The 17,219-nt window shown below is 44.0% G+C and overlaps 1 protein-coding gene across 33 annotated transcripts in view; it reads left to right on the top strand.

Moving 5' to 3' along the window:
- The window catches only part of ZNF644 (zinc finger protein 644), an 81,100-nt gene that overhangs the window by 34,478 nt on the left and 29,403 nt on the right, over positions 1–17,219 (top strand). For 7 of the 33 annotated variants that reach the window (XM_065554234.1, XM_024105875.3, XM_065554225.1 and 4 more), the window contains one exon: positions 12,378–12,720. The exons of the other annotated variants lie outside the window; for them this stretch is intronic. The gene's annotated coding sequence lies outside the window, so the exon portion shown is untranslated. The remainder of the gene's footprint in view (positions 1–12,377; positions 12,721–17,219) is intronic. 33 annotated transcript variants of the gene reach the window in all.

Here is a 17,219-nt window from a genome sequence, read left to right as displayed (position 1 = left end):
CTCAGAATCCTCTCTGACTCCTAGCAAATTTGTTGAAAAGTCTGAAGTAGTGAGCTCTGACATTCACCTGCACTATACAAAGTTATGCTTTCTGGATGAAAGCTTCCTGCAGGCCTGTAATCTTAGAGAAGGAAGGCATCTAGATTCCAGTGCCCTTTTTTTTTCTTTTTTTCAAGGTGATCTGAGTGATGATATCATTTGGCTTCAGAAAGCTATATGGTTGAATAATATCAGAATTTTATTTGAACACGCTTAACTGCATTAATCAGCTGTGATTGTGGGACACCTCACATGGTCCGGGGAGAAGGGATGACATACATTAGGAAATTACATAAGAAATTTTAGCAGCTGGCAAAAAACATCTGGCCCAGATTCTTGTCTGCTTTGTTTGGCTTATTTTAATTTCACTCTACTTTTTTCACAATACTTCTCAAATCCCCCTCTTTTCTGTATTAGAATCACTTAGGTACTTAATATTTCTCTGTGTATGTGCTTTTTTTTAATCTGAAATAGGGATTTTGGAGCCTACTTTTCCTAGTATCCAAACTATTATAGATGGTCTCTAAGGCTTTGATCTCTATACCATTGTGAAAAATGTTCCTTCTCAACTTTACTACTCAGTTTCATATATTTGAAAACCTACTGGATCACCTCCAGATGTTTATTTTATTAAAAATAAGTCCAAACTCTTTAATTTTTCTTCAGACTTATATTCTTGACAGCTGATATCAGCTTCATTTTCTCTATTGTGCTCCCTCTCCAAGGCAACAATACCTTTTCTGTAGCATGGTGACCTATATTGCACATAGTACCTATGACTCCCAACATCATCAAAACACTCCACAAAGTATTCTCACAACACCCTGTGAGGTAAATATGTCTGTTATTTCATATGTAGGGAGGCTGTGCCCAAGGCTACGTAGCTAGTCAAAAGCAGAATTAAGCAGTAGCTCTTTGAATGATTGTCCACATGGATTCCACTTCTGATGCATGTACATCCAATGTGTAGGATACTATAGTCTTTTTGGCCAGCAGTGTCTGTTGGGTCTGTGCCTGCACCCTGGATGTCCTTGTGTCCACCCACCTAATCGCATAAAAGGCAGAGCAGGTGCAGCCATCCCTTGATTCTGTCTTACTGCCCGTTGCGGTAAGAGGAACCCCTGCAGTGTCCTCTTACTATACATACTGTGTAATTATTTGTTAGGCTAGTTAATTATAATTTATAGGTGTTCCATAAAGACAAAGAGACTCTTAGACATCATCTAAATCGGTTGTTTCACTTCCTGGTTTTCTTCCTCAAGCTCCACTCTAACTAGGGGAAAGCCAACCCACATACCCTGGGACTCTGTCGTACTCCCTGAACAGGAAAAAACCATTCAAGAGCTCTCCCAGATTTGTTTGTAGCCTCTGCAGATAAGGTTACATGTTAGGCCATATCCAATCAAAGGTTGTCTGTATGAACATCCAACTGAATTAAATCCTGTTACGAGATAGCTAAATTAAATCCACCCATGCAGATTAGAACCCATTCCATCTGGGCTCACACAGCTTCTGTGACTTCTCCAAGCCGCATCCCTATTTCAGAAATGTGTAAGGTGGCTGTATGGGGATCAGTCAACACTTTTACCAGCACTACTCTTTAGCTGAGGCTTCAGGATCCGATTCCCATGTTGGTAGAGCTATGTTACAGTTCTTTTTGAAGTAGGATGTCTAGCACCCAACTGTAACTATGAGATCACTGCTTTAACTACCAGAAATGGAATCCAGGTGGACAGTCACCCGAAGATGAAAGAACGGTTGCTTGCCTTCAGTAACTGCGGTTCTGTGAGATTATTTTTAATTTGTATTACCATTGTATTTAGGAGTCCCAGTCATGGACCAGGACTCCATTGTTCTAGGTGCTGTACAAACACTGAACAAATAGTCCCTGCCCCAAAGCGGTTACTATTCAAGCATAAGACAAGATAGATATAGACAGACAGGGGAGTACAAGGAAACAATGAGACAATATTGGTCAGCGTGATAGCCAGTGATTTCAGCATACTGGTGGCCCAACCATTGTCAAGTATTTTGTAGGCCTTGTGGCAAAAGGAGGGATTTGGAGGAGGATAATGAGGTCATTTTCTGGATGTTTACGGAGAACTCTTTCAAAGTGTGATGGAGCAGCATGGGAGAAAATGCAAAGGTGCTTGTTTGAAAATGCAATAAGTGGGCTGTGGAGGGTAGCATCAGAGGCGGGGGTTGATGATGTGATAATGAATAAGATAATAGGCTGTGTAAGGGTGAGTGGTAAAGGGCCTAGAAAATGAAGACAAGCAGCCTATGTTTGATACGATATAAAAGGGGGAACCAGTGGAAGGATTCAAAGGGGTGTGTGTGACATGTTCAAAGTGATGGGGTTAGAGAATGATCTTTGTAGTAGCATTCTGAATTGATCTAAGCAGGGCAAGATTGTATTTTTCAAGGCGTCAGAAAATATGTAGTGATGGAGATTACAAGAGCCTGAACAAGAGTTCTGGCTGTTTGGATGGACAGAAAAGGTTGTATCTTTGTGTCGGGAACCTCGGCGAGGTCAGCGGCCTCGGTATCCTGTCCCCCTTTGGTGCTGGAGACTTCAGGGGGTAGGACCCCGCAGGCCCAGGAGGAACCAGGGGAGGAAGCTGCTGGACCACCAATGGACATGGAAGTTCCCGTGGCACTGGCATCATCGTCGTCATCGCCAGATGAGGCTATCATGGGTCTCCCTCATCCAGTTCCTCAGGATGACGCCAAGGTGCACCAGGAACTTTTGAAGAGGGTCGCTTCTAACATCAAGCTTCAGGCAGAGGAACTGGAAGAGCCCTCGGACTCTCTCTGTTTGACGTCCTCTGGTCCTCGGCTCCTGCCAGGGTGGCTCTACCCCTTCATGAAGGGGTTTCTAAGATCACTAATGCCCTGTGGCAGACCCTCTCTTAACTGATCCCTATCTCTAAAAGAGCCGAACGCAAATACTGCATGCCAACTAAAGGGCATAAAAACTTATACACCCACCCAGCCCGCAATTCCCTGGTGGTCGAGGCAGTTAACCACAAGGAGAGGCAGGGACAACCCCAAAAATAAAGACTCGAGGAGGCTGGATCTTTTTGGGCGAAAGGTTTATTAGTCTTCCAGCCTTCAGGTGAGAGTGGCCAACCACCAAGTCCTCCTTGGCTTATATGACTTCAGTATCTGGCAAGCCATGGCCAAATTCGAAGGGTTGCTCCCCAAAGCTTCCAAGCGATCCTCGATGAGGGCACGGCCAGGGCGGCCCTGCAGGCGGCGTCAGACACTGCGGACGCTGCTGCCTGCATCCTGGCTTCTGCTATCTCCATGCAGCAAACCTCTTGGCTGCTCCTCTCTGGGTTGTCCACCGAGGCTCAGCAGTCAATGCAGGACCTACCCTTCGATGGCCGGGCCCTATTTGTGGAGCAAACAGATGGCAAGCCTCAGGGACTCCCTCACCACCCTAAAACCCTGGGTCTCTGCGTCCCAGCCCCGGCGTGTAAGTGGTTCAAACCGAAGCAGCCGCAGGGCCGGAGAGTCAGTCTCAGCAGGACCAGCCCTATAAACAAGCCACGGGCTACAAGCGCTGCCCGAGCCACCTGCCTCTGCCCAGCCAAATGGTCGTGCACCCGAGAGCGATCTACCAGACTACTTCCCGGATCCATCTTTCCCTGTGTTCTCCAACTGCCTTTCCCTCTTCCTCCCTGCCTGGATGGCTGTAACCTCGGACCAGTGGGTCCTCAGCACAGTGCAGCAGGGTTATATTCTCCAGTTCCTTTCTACCCCCCTTTCCCACCCGTCTTTCTTGTCCCTCTTCAGGGACCCCTCTCACGAGAGTCTCTTCGCACAGGAAGTAAAGGGATTACTACAAGCTGGGTGCGGTGGAAGAAGTTCCTCTCGAGTACAGGAACCAAGGGGTTCTATTCCTGGACCTGGGTGACCTCAACAAGTACCTAAAGAAGCTAAAGTTCCGCATGGTCTCTCTGGCTTCTATTATCCCCTCCCTGGATCCGGGAGACTGGTATGCCGCCCTCGACTTGAAGGACGCATACTTTCACATAGTGATCTTTCAAGGACACAGACGCTTCCTCTGGTTTACAGTAGGGCTCCACCCGAACCAGTTTGCGGTCCTCCTGTTTGGCCTGGTGACAGCACCGAGAGTGTTCACCAAGTGCATGTTGGTGGTAGCAGCTTACCTCAGGAGCCGGGGTGTTCAGATTTACCCGTACCTCGACGACTGGCTCATCAAGGACAGCTCCAGGTCTCAAGTCCAAAGGGATGTTACGGCGCTTCAGGACATGTGTCGCTTTCTGGGCCTACTGGTAAACGACAAAAATTCGATGTTAGTGCCAGTGCAGAGGATAGAGTTCATCGGGGCGGTCCTCGACTCAACCTGCGGCAGGGCATTCCTGCCACTGGAAAGGCTCCAGACGTTGACAAACCTCATTGTGGAAGTCTCCACGTTTCCTCTGACTACAGCCAGGGTCTCTCTGCGCCTGCTGCACCACCTGGCAACGTGCACTTACGTGGTCTGCCATGCCAGGCTCTGTGGCCCCTGCAACAATGGCTGGGGATGGTCTATTCTCAGTCCAGAGACCCTCTGGAAAAGATAGTTACCATTCCCTAGGTGTTACTTACCTCGCTGCGATGGTGGACCGACTTCAGAACAGACCTGGAAGAGGTTCAGTTTGACAACCCCCCTCATTCCATCGAGTTGGTGTCGGACGCCTCAGACCTTGGCTGGGGTGCGCATCTCGGTGACCTCCAGACACAGGAGATGTGGTCCCCCGAGGAGACGAAGTTGCACATAAATGTCAAAGAGCTCCGAGCAGTCCAGCTGGCCTGCAGAGTCTTCCTGCCCCACCTGTCGGGGAAGGTGGTATGAGTCCTGATGAACAGCACAGCCTCAATGTTCTACATCAACAGGCAAGGGGGAGCGCGCTCGTCAGCTCTCTGTCAGGAGGCGGTCCGCCTATGGGACTTCTGCATCAGCCACGAGATCCACCTGGAAGCTTGTCACCATCCCAGTGTCAGGAATACACTGGTGGACCAGTTCAGCAGGGACTTCTTCTCTCACCACAAGTGGTTGCTCCATCCAGAGGCAGCCTGTATGATCATCCAAAGGTGGGGAACTCCCCAAGTGGACCTGTTCACTATCAGACAAAACAGAAAATGCCACCGGTTTTGATCTCGGCAAGCTCTGAGCAAGGGCTCCCTCTCCGATGCCTTCCTCCTATTGTGGTCAGGGAGCCTGATGTACGCGTTCCCTCCGATTCCGCTCATCAGCAGGGCCCTGGCAAAGATCTAGAGCTGGGGTGGGCAAACTTTTTGGCCTGGGAACCACATTGGGGTTGCAAAACTAGATGGAGGGCTGGGTAGGGAAGGCTGTGCCTCTCTAAACAGCCTGGCTCCCACCCCCTATCTGCCCCCTCCCACTTCCTGCCCCCTGACTTCCCCCTTCAGAACCCTCAACCCATCCAACCCCCCCGCTCCTTGTCCACTAACTGCCCCCACCTGGGACCCCCCACCCCTAAACACCCCCTGGAACCGCACCCTCTGTCCAACCCCCCTGCTCCCAGTCCCCTGACTGCCCCAACCCCATCCACATCCCTGCCTCCTGACAGGCCCCCTGGGACCCCATGCCTTTCCAACCCCCCGCCTCTCCCCCGTTCCCCATCCCCTGGCTGCCCCCCCCCCCCGCCAAACCTAGCCCCATTCAACCATCCCTTGCTCCCTGTCCCCTGACTGCCCCCCGGACTCCCCGCCCCTTATACAACACCCCGACCCACTTATCACCCCGAGCAGAGCATGCAGAGCAGCATGTCTGGCTGCCACACCGGCCAGAGCCAGACACGCTGCCACTCTGCTTAGCAGGAGTGCGCAGTTCTGCCGCCCAGAGTGCTGCCCATGTGGCAGCGCATCTCTGCGGGGGAGGCGGAGGCAGTGGGGGAGGGGCCGGGGGCTAGCCTCCCCGGACAGGAGCTCAGGGGCCAGGCAGGACGGTCCCGCGGGCTGGATGTGGCCTGCAGGCCGTAGTTTGCCCATCTCTGATCTAGAGAGACAAAGTGCAGGCTGTCGTGATCGTCCCGGTATAGCCTCGCCAACATTGGTTCGGCACGCTCATGAGTCTGTCAGCGGCCCCTCCCTGGGCCCTGCCCAACCGTCCAGACCTGTTGTTACAGGACCATGGCCGGCTCCTACACCCCACCCTCGAGTCCCTCCACCTCTCAGCGTGGATGCTGCATGGTTGAACCCAGAGGAACAGACCTGTTCGGAAGGAGTCCAACAGGTCCTCCTGGGGAGTAGGAAGCCCTCACCCAGACTGATTTACCTGGCCAAGTGGACGAGGTTTTCCCGCTGGGCATCTGAGCGCGGCATCTCTCCCTCGCGTTCTTCCATACAGGCTGTCCTGGAATACCTGCTCCATTTGAGGAACCAGGGCCTAGCACACTCTTCCATTAGAGTGCATCTAGCAGCCATCTCCGCTTTTCACCCGCCGATCCAAGGACAGATGGTGTTTTCCCATGACATGATGATCAGATTCCTGAGGGGGCTTGAGAGACTCTTCCCACAGGTATGGGCCCCTGTCCCACAGTGGGATCTTGGTCCTCTCTAGGCTCACCAGCCCGCCCTTTGAGCTGCTGGGTTCCTGCTCCCTTTCCCACCTGTCGTGGAAGGTCATGTTCCTGGTGGTAGTTACGTCAGCGAGACGGGTCTCTGAAATTAAAACCTTGAGCTCAGAATCTCCGTACACGGTCTTCTACAAAGATAAGGTTCAGTTGTGGCCCCACCCAGCCTTCCTGTCAGTGGTGGTCTCCACCTTCCATATGAACCAGGACATCTTCCTCCCGGTGTTCTGTCCCAAACCGCACAAGATCAGTGATGAAAGGCGTCTTCATGTCCTGGACATCTGGAGGGCCTTGGCTTTCTATTTAGAACATACCAAACCTTTCTGAAATTGACTCAACTCTTCATCACTACAGCAGATAGGATGAACGGTCACCTGGTGTCCTTGCAGAGGATTTCCAATTGAATTACCTCGTGCATAAGGACTTGTTACATCCTGGCGGGGTTCTGCCGCCGCCAATTGTCAGAGCCCACTTGACGAGAGCATAGGCATCTTCGGTAGCCTTCCTGGCACACATCCCTATCCAGAACACCTGTAGAGCCGCAACGTGGTCCTCTGTTGACACGTTTACCGCTCATTATGTCATCACTCAGCAGGCCAGGGACAATGCTGGGTTCGGCAGAGCTGTGTTGCAATCGACATGTCCATGAACTCCTACCCACCTCCAGGGGTACTGCTTGGGAGTCATCTAATATGGTATGGACATGAGCAAGCACTCGAAGAACACCAGTTACAGGAAAGGTAACTGTCTTTCCTTTTCCACTTTACGGGTCTGAAATCAATTTCACACTTGTATTTCACCTATATATTAGTGGGCTGACTATTAAAAAAGTCCAGTGAGGGAGAAAAGAGGTGGGAGGGGAGGGTTTTGGGGGGAAAGATTAAGAGCTCTGTTGAGCTTGAGTTGAAAGCTAGACTGCCATGAAGCGATGCTAAAGAGATGGGCAAAGATTTTAGATTGGACAGAAGGAGACAGGTCTGGAGAGGTAGATCTGTGAGACCTCATCATAGAGAGAATTGAATTTGTGTTTGTGTATGCAGTTATTCAGAAGGGTGTGGCGGGAGGAGAGAAGTCACGGAAAAGCAGGGTGATAGGGCATGGGGGCTGTTGGATGTGCTGAAAGAGAGCAGGTGATGGTCAGGGAGGGGGAATTCAACAACAGAGAGGCCATTGCCTGGAGACATGTCAAGTGAATGGCCCTTTTGGTGAGTGGGAGAACTGAATCAGGGCTTCAGGTCAAATTAAGAGGTGAGGATAAGGAAATGAGCAGCTCAGGGGTAGGATGTGTTATCAACACAAAAGTTGAAGTTGCTGCGGATGAGCGTGGGCGACTGAGAAGAGAGGAAGCGAGAGAGCCAGGAGGGGAAGGTTGATGGGGAGGAGTTGAATGGATGGCACCTGACAGCAACCTGGAGGGGGAGAGGAGAGGAGTTGGATACAGGTTTATTCAAAAGAGAGAAGAGATTGGTAAGGGAGGAGGAGGGTTGTTGAAAATGGCAGCAGGATCAGAAGAGGAGAATCTCAACACCCTCACCATGGTCTGAGGGGGGGGGGGGGGGGCTCCATAAGAGGGTGACTGCAGAAGCAGGGTCAGACAGATCCAGATTTCTGTGAGAGCCAGGAGCTGGAGAGAGTGAGCTAGGAAGAGGTCCTGAATGACTGATCTTTTTAGAAATGACTTCAAGAAAAGGGGAGGAGGGGGATGGGTGTGAGGTTAGGAATGGTAGTACAAGAAGGGTGGAGGTGATGCTGAGGGTGGGGGTGGAGGGAAGGTCAGGGTTGTGGCAAATGTCATCAAAGATGAGGAGGACAAATTGGATGTGGGACCTAGATTTGTGCTGGCAGGAGGAGGGGGCAGGTTGGGATGGAGAGGAAAAGAGTAGGAAGAATTGTAGAGGGGTGAAGGTTACAGGAAAGGAAGATGCAGCCGGTGGGAGGGAAAGGGAAGAGGCGAGAGGATGAGGATGGGTGCTAGCATGCAGAAGAGGGGTGTGGTGCGGGCTATGGTTGAGTGGCAGATGAACAAGACTGCAAAAATCCCAAAACCAAACACACAAGATCTGAAGATACGTTCCTGGGCTGGCATGGGTCTCTACTGTCTGGGAAGGATCCCTTGCTATAGACAGAGCTCCCCAATTACAGTCCCTGTTGGTTGTAAAGGGCCAGGCTGTGGCTCACAGCCTGTTGTTGAGTCCCTGTTTCTACATAGAGCTCCACCACCTGCCTTCCTTCTCTGCTTCTTTCATGTCTCATAGCTACAGAATTCTGTATCGTCATAGGAAATGAGAAATAGCTGGGCCAGCTCTGTCCTTTATGCCCTGGAGGGAGGTGAAGGGAGAGTGCGAGGACATCCATAACACAGGTGTGACTCCAGCAGATACTGCTAGCCAAAAAGAATTGGCTCTTGTGCGCATGGTGCGTGCGCACCAGAGGTGAAATTAATGTGGACAACACATCTTGAAGAACCACTGCTACTGAAGATTAGTAACCATTCTTTCCTAGATCTGTGTCTCAGATTTGGCTTACCTAATACAGTGTACAGTAATGACATCAAAATACTTAGCTTGGTATACTTGTTAAATAGCAAGATATATTTACTATAAAGCAGAGGATGGACTTGGTGAACAATTAGTGTTCTGTGCGTTCATGTATCTTAAAGTTTTGATCGTTGTAATTTGAAGTTGTAGAATTCCAAATTTCCAACTTTTTTTACTTGAGCAATACAAAAAAAACTTCAAAGTAATACATGTGTTTTTATTTCCTCTGGAAGATTCCAACTAGATTTTGTGTGTGTGTGTACTGAAGTATCTGGTCTAGTAAGCTTAAAATATTTTTTCAAGCAAACTGATTTATGCAATTATTTTACCTTAGACTAAATATAGTCCAAATCCCTATTGGGCAATGAAGAGACACATTGGGTGCTCTTATGTATCACTATCCCCTTTGTCTTGTATCCTATTCCTCTTTTACAACCTGGTGTTCCTCTTTTACTGTAATTTGCACATGGGACATCTGATAGTTTTCATTTTTTTTCCCAAAATAAATTTGGTTCCTTTCCTAATCATTCAGTATGTTGGATAATACTGAAAGGGAGCCCTCCCTCCCTCCTCCCCCTCCAACTGCCAAATTCTTAGCTCCCATGCTTTACTTTCTTGGCCTTGCCTAGAATTGGCATTTGTTTATAAATTAAAAATACACGTGATCATTGAAGAGCACAGCTATTGAGCTAGGAACATAAGAAGCTGGCCCCAGGACAGATGCAAAGAACTTCCCTAAATGTCAGTCATTGTCCAGTACTGTAGAGTGGGATAGAGGAGGGAGGGTTTGCCCTTAAAAGGTTCCCTATTGAAAGGCACATCATGAGATTGGAAAGGATAGCATGCTGGTAGTGTGCTAGGGGCCAGAGAAGAAAATAAAAGTGCTGATTGTTCCCACCTCCCATTGAGGAATTCCTAATTTAGGGAAGATGGATCTTGATGAGGCAGGGTGGATGGCTTCCTCAGATCATCAATTTTACTTCATTGTATTTTTAAGTTTATTAATCATACCAATATAATATCCAGTTACCTATAAAATATTTAATAGAACATATGACTAGGGCTGTATTTTTTTCAGTTTGAAAAAATCTGCTTTTAAAGAGCAAAATGGCAAAATTTAGTCATGAATTTTCGTGATCGCAATGGTCACTATCAACCAAAGAAAGTATCACAAGTAGCTAGGTATGTTTCAGTGTTCATTGAAGAAAGAATTTTCACTTTTTAGCTTGATGGAACTTCACTTTGAAAAATTCCAAAAATCAGAAGATGTGTAAGTTGTTATAAAACCATGACAAACTTCAGTAAAACTGAATTAACAATTTCTTAAGTTGGCTGTAGGGAAGCTGTACTTTTAAGTTCATTCTGTGGCAGCATGCTGTTGACATGCAAATTCTCTGTCTTTGTGCTCCTGATTTTATCATCTTTCTGTGCATTATATGAAAATCTTTTAGAACTTGTACTTTTGGACTAATGCACAAGATGACTGCAAAGTTTGACAAATCTGGGAAATGTTCTTGGCAAGAATCAAATTGAGTTGATTTCTTACATTTCCTGACCAACCTGGTTGTGACCTTTAGGCACTATAACAATATAAATATTAAATAACTTAGATTCTATTCAATCAACTTTGCAGTAAACAAAAAGCTGTTAGGAATTTTGAATATTAATATTTTCCACTGTGAGAACTCAATTTCACACTACCCATAAAAATCTGTAACTACTGTGAAAATAAGCCTTATATATGACTGCCTGTTGTTGCAGCAGCATGATCAGACAGCTTGAAGAGAAGTCATGAAATAATATCTACTGAAAAGAGCCATAAAACTCTTCTTTGATGTATAGGTTGCAGAAGAGGATAATATACAAATACAAGACTATTTTTAAAAAGTTTCAGTAATGGTTGGGTTAGTGCTAGCCTTACATATAAGCCAGCCCTGCCTGGATTGTCCTTTGAAAAGTGTGTTCTTGAAAGTGTGTAAGGAAATGTAAGAAATAATAATTAAAAAAAAGGCAATTTCCCCCTCTCAAAGTTGTTCGACTTTCATTAATTCCAGTGAAAGATATAGACATTTAAACTTTGACAATATACTTGTTGCTCTGCGCAGATCAGAGGAGGACACTGTCTGTCCCCAGAGCTTAACATCTAAATTCTTACAGAAATAAAAATTTAACAAACTAGTAAAATTAAATTTACTGTAACTCTGCAAGATATAACCGCTCTATCATACAATAGTAACTTTCAGTATAAATAAAAGATTTTAAATTATTTTTGTTCATAGCTATGGGAGTAATGATTAAAGGCTACAGTAAACAATACTATATGTAAATGATTACGTTAGTATTAGAAAAAAGCTTTAGTTATTCAGACTGAAAGAAAAGTTTCGTTTTGGAACATGAAACAAATGTTCAAATCCATTTTGTCCTGAGCTACTTGCATGATTTTAATAATTTTTGTGTGCTCATTTTGAAAAAATAAGTGTTTTCGTATCTCTGGGTTTTTGTGTACTCCGTCAAATTGTTGGTTAAAGAATTTGATCACCACTTGGTGGCAGTACTTGGCTTCAAAAGGAAAATGGCCTTAATTCTCTTAAAAATTACAGATTAGAGGATACGGGAATTGTATTAATTTTGTTTTAAAATAGGAAAGAATGGCAATGTGTTCAGAAATGTAAGAGGCTTTTATTTAACGTAAAGAAAAGCTTTTAATTGTTCTGTCCCAAAGACCGTTTTATGGAGAAGTTAGTTAGAATGTTTAAAATGTATAATTAAAGGGATGTGATTTCTTGTTTTTTTTTAAGTGTTAACTTTGGGCAATGTTTAACTGTAAAGCTAAAGAACTGGTGTGCCCTTCATTGTGTAATAACCTATTAATTACCTTAGTATTTTACTTTTATTGGGGACGGTGTACTTAAAGGAATTCTAACCTACTGTAATTTGCTACTAACATGATGACATTTCCCTAAATGGATAATGTGTTTTCTTCTGTTTAACAGCTAACCACCTAACGAATCTTTAGTCTTGTGATCACTTGTTTGTCTAGAGTATTTTTTAGTTTTCATTCAGTCACTTCAATTGAAATAGCATAACTTATTTAATATTTTGGGGATGATGGCTCCAGACAGTGGGACAAGGACTACTTTTTCACCTGTTCTTTTCCTAATGATGTCCTCCCAAACCTTTGTGATTGCAGCACTTTTTGGCTTGGAGGGAAAACTGCTTTCAGAATTGCTTGTTTCATGAAGACGATGTGTTTGCCGGGCCAGGCTGCAGGGGATGGAGGAAATACCCCGAGCAGGCACTCTTATAAAAGTGCCTCCTGTTGGGACAAGTCTCATCTCTTGTAACAGGAACTAGAATTGTCTATTGCTGTGTGTGCCTCTCCAAAAAACCATAAACAAACCAAAACCAAAAACAAATAAGTCTGCCAGAAGAAAGTGCATTCTTTTCTTGCATCACCTCAGAAGCTGATATAGGTTGGGTGCCTAACTCCCTTAGGCTCCTTTGAAGCATGATAAATCAAGAAGGGAGTCCAGGTAAGCTGTCCTGACCTAGAGGAGCGTATAATTCACAGTAGTGAAATTTACAGATCTTAAATTGCATGAAATTGAGAAATAATAAATACCTTGAATATTAGAATTATTAATAGAAAATACCAAGTTGCAAGTTGGAAAAATGCAAATTAATACAGTGGCGGAGGAGTAATCCCAAACTGAGCAATTTAATGAGAGACTCCTGGAAAACACTAATGGTGAAAGAGACCTAGAGGGGATGGTGGGCAGTATATTAGGCGTGATGATGTTCATAGTGACATTGTGTAAAATAATTATCTTCTAAATGCACCTATAATATTGTGTTCAGTAAAGGGGTTTAACCTGCTCAGGAGACTTAACTGCGGATGCATCTGGTGGTACCATCAGTGGACATTTTTTGGGTAAAATTCCTTAATTTGCATATTTCCAGATTTGAGAATGGGTGAAAGTTGTAGATGAAATCTGAGCCTGCAGGGCACATCCGTTGAAGTAGAGTTATAATGGAGATCAGAATGAGGCCCTTGTATATTTACATATGTATGTTAAAACCTAGAATTTTTCTAGGGACTGATAAAATGCAGAGTTTTAATTTGGAAAAAAAAAGGGAAGAAAGAAAAGGCTGAGAATTTTACTGGAAGGGAAGAATGGAAAGCACACACACAAAAAAAAAGTCTACACCAAACATTTTTGTTTGAAATGCAAATACTTATTAAAATGAAATTTTAATGACAAAAAGTCACTTGTAGCCAAAATACTGATCTGTCTGCAGGTTACTCTAGACATAAGTGAAATAAAAAATATTTGAAGTCTGAATGAAAGGAGCCAGGTGATAATGAGGAAAGGAAAACCTAGACGATATGGTATCAAGGTTTTAGATTTTTAAAGAAAGAGGATGCTTAGGCATCTGAAATTAGCATGAAGGAAAGGAATTAATCTAGGCAGAGGGGAACATAAGAGAAAGGTTTGGAGGCGAAATCAAGTGTACAAATAAAGAAGAGTTATGAAGGATGGAAGTCAAAATTGACCAGAATGATTCATGGTCTGGAAAACCTTACAATGGGAGACTTAAGAAGCTTGGTCTATGTATGGTATTGAAGAAATATTTGAGACAACTTGATCATGCTAAGTACATCAAAAGAGGGAAGATTTCTGATATGAGAGAGCTCTAGCAGACAGACATAACAAGATCCAGTGGCACGAAGTTGAAGTCAGACAACTTCCAACCGGAAAGAAGATATACATTTGAAATAAGGATTATTAACCAGCAGTTTGAGGGTTGTGATAAAGTCTCAATCCCTTGGAATATTTAAATAAAAACTGAATAAGACATTCTAGGATTTATGCTCTAATTCAACCACAAGTTATTGGGCTCAATACAGGATTAATTGGGCGAAATTCTACTGTCTTGGTATTTTAGTATTAGAATATAGCTCTCAAAACCTTCAGCTTCTCTGATAACCATTTGATGATTAGCACTTCATTTGTCTGTGGGATGACACATCCTCTACACAAGAAAATTCATGAGTTTCCATGTAATCTCATCAGGGATCATTGGGAAACTAGACATTTTGGCAGCTGGATAGAGAAGATTTGGGGCTTTTAGCACTCAGGGTCATTTGAGTTGCTGGGATAAACATATTAACTGGATGTTTCTACTGAAATGATCAGCAGTGACAGTTAAAAAATGTTGACCTTTGATTCTGAAATCAAGTGAGGAGGTTTAATCATTGGAGGTTTTTAAGAACAGGTGAGAGAAGCATTTCAGGGATGGTCTAGGTTTACTTATCCCTGCCACAACACAGGAGGCTGGACTTGATGGCTCCTTGAGGTCCCTTCCAGCCCTACACTTCTATGATTATAATATAATATCCCATAATGCTGAATGGGGGGCAGGTTTTATCTATCTTAAAGACATTGCTTCAGACTGCCTGCAAACTGAGGAAGGCAACAACACTACATAATTTATATTCATTTCACTTTTGAAAGGCTACCTGTGCTATCATGAAGGCTAGGAACAAAACTCCTTTTAGATGAAAACTTAGATTTTGAAGCATAATTTGTCAACTAGTGAGTTCTGCAGCATATTCAGTGGCAATGAAATACACAGGAAAATGCTTTAAAAAGCTTGTTTTCACCTGAATTAGTGTTACTCCATAATAATGAGGTCTTTTTTTTTCTAACTTTAGAAAAAATATCCTGGGCTTTGCATCTCTCAACCCAAATATGTTATTTTTAGATTAAGGAATTAAAAAAAAACCCAAACAAAAACAGAATGAGAGGACTATGGTGACCAGACAGCAAGTGTGAAAATCGGGATGGGGGTGGGAGGGGTAATAGGAGCCAATATAAGAAAAAGACTCCAAAATCAGGACTATCCCTATAAAATTGGGGCATCTGGTCACCCTAGAGAGGACTGAAGCAGGAGATACATGAGTCAGCCACCCTGACACTTTGATATCCATATTGTTTGGTTCTGCACTGTAGCATGCTCTCATTTTTTAAGTATAAGACCTGGAAGAATCAGAATTATGAGATGGTAGAAGTCTACAGTGGATAGGATTCCAGTGTAGTGTCAAATGAGGTAGTAAGTCAATGATATAATAGAAGATGCAGAGTAAGAAAGATTAGGATAGGTACTTAACTTTTCTTGGTGACTGAGATTTCCACTGAGGCTTTCTATTGTGCTTGGCCTGACATCTGACAAGAGCACATGGACCAGAACAGAGTACCAGGTTGGCCAACAAGTCTACAATAGCGAGCTTACAAAGATCGCTCATGTAGCCACTCTCTGTCAACAGGAGAGACCTCAACGAGCAGCGGTAGCTATGTCTGCAGGAGAAACTCTCCTGCGGGCATAGCACTGTGCACATTACCACTTATGCTGGTGAAACTTATGTTGCCCAGGAGGGTGGTTTTTTTCATACCCCTGAGCAACACAAGTTTTGCCAACATAAGAGGCAGTGTGGACATGGTTTTAAGTGAAGAGACATTAGGGAGAGAGCACTGACACAGAGCAGCTGGAAGAATGGCTGGGATAGATTGTGTCCTGGAAAATAGCACTTTATTTTAGGACCAAAAAAATCAAACTAAAATATGTGTATCCCCTCTCTACCAGTTCTCCCCCAAACGTACATAACCTCTCTGACCTTAGATAGTCTGTATGGTCTTGAACACTGTATTATACTTGTTTGGGGTATATTGCTTTCTTGAGAGAACTTGAGTTCTTAATTTCTTTTGCTGGTGGTGGTGATCAGTTGCTGACAAATACCACACAAAAATCCAGCTCTCGGTAATTTAAGAAAAAAAAATTATCTGACGAATGGAAGCTTTGTATAACATATGGGCTTCGTGTTCTGTAATCTATTAATGTGGCTTTTAAATTATTGAAATTTATACTAAACGGATGTCTCTGCAATAGTAAATGAAACTCTAAAACTGAGTATGTAATAAGCAAAAACTTAACAGCTTTAATGAGTGTTGAATCACAGCTAGAGGAAACTGCTGGTTATTTGCCACTGCAAAAATATATTCATTTTAAAGATAGTCATGTGACAAAGGTGCATACTAAACAAGTTTCAGTGCAGACAAGCAAATTTCCTGTTTCTGGAGTTTCACTACTCTAAACTGAATCCATAGTGTTGATTAGCTTGAGGCTCTCTTACCTTTACAAATAATTTGATTTTCTTAATGGGGCATACATAATACATGCTTAAGTTGAAAAGAATTCATTCTTTTTACAGTAAAACTTTAAAGGCTCTGACTTTGTTGAGAGTTTCCTGGAGAAAATTTAAAGCAATTGTACTTATTGTGAAAAAGCTGCTTTAGCTGTACTTAACAGGTAGATTTTTCTCTTTTCAGGCTTTTAGAAGTAGTTTTCTGTGTTACAGCTAATTTGGTTACCAGTTTATGGTCCCAACAGGATGGGGATATGTTCTTCAGTATTACCAATTCTAAGCATTCAAATATCAAGATTTTCATGCAGTCCAACTACTGGGCCTTTAAGAAAATCACCAAATACTGAGACTTGTGGTATAATCATGAGTTTACAACACTGTCTCTTACTACTTATGTATGAATAAGGACCAAAAGTCAATTTTTTTTTTGTAGGACAAAATACTCCAAGTTTTGTAAAGAAACCACTTTTTATATGTTTTAATTAAAAATGCTTTCAAAAATGGTATTTCCAGACATCTATCTTGCCGTTTATAGAAGCACTCATTCCTCTTGCATTGACTGCTGTATGCTGCTTAGAAAATTCAATGATTCAAATATGGTCTCCCAGTCCTTAGTGAGAATTAGGCTATGTCTACACCAGGGGTAGGCAACCTATGGCACACGTGCCTAAGGCGGCACGCGAGCTGATTTTCAGTGGCACTCATACTGCCTGGGTCCTGGCCACCGGTCCAGAGGGCTCTGCATTTAACTTAATTTTAAATGAAGCTTCTTAAACATTTTAAAAACCTTATTTATTTCACATACAACAATAGTTTAGTTATATATTA

Source organism: Chrysemys picta, chromosome 8, assembly GCF_011386835.1.
Source record: "Chrysemys picta bellii isolate R12L10 chromosome 8, ASM1138683v2, whole genome shotgun sequence".
NCBI classification, from domain to species: Eukaryota; Metazoa; Chordata; order Testudines; family Emydidae; genus Chrysemys; species Chrysemys picta.
Note: the sequence above shows the minus strand (reverse complement) of the source record. Positions and strands in the feature narration are given on the sequence as shown.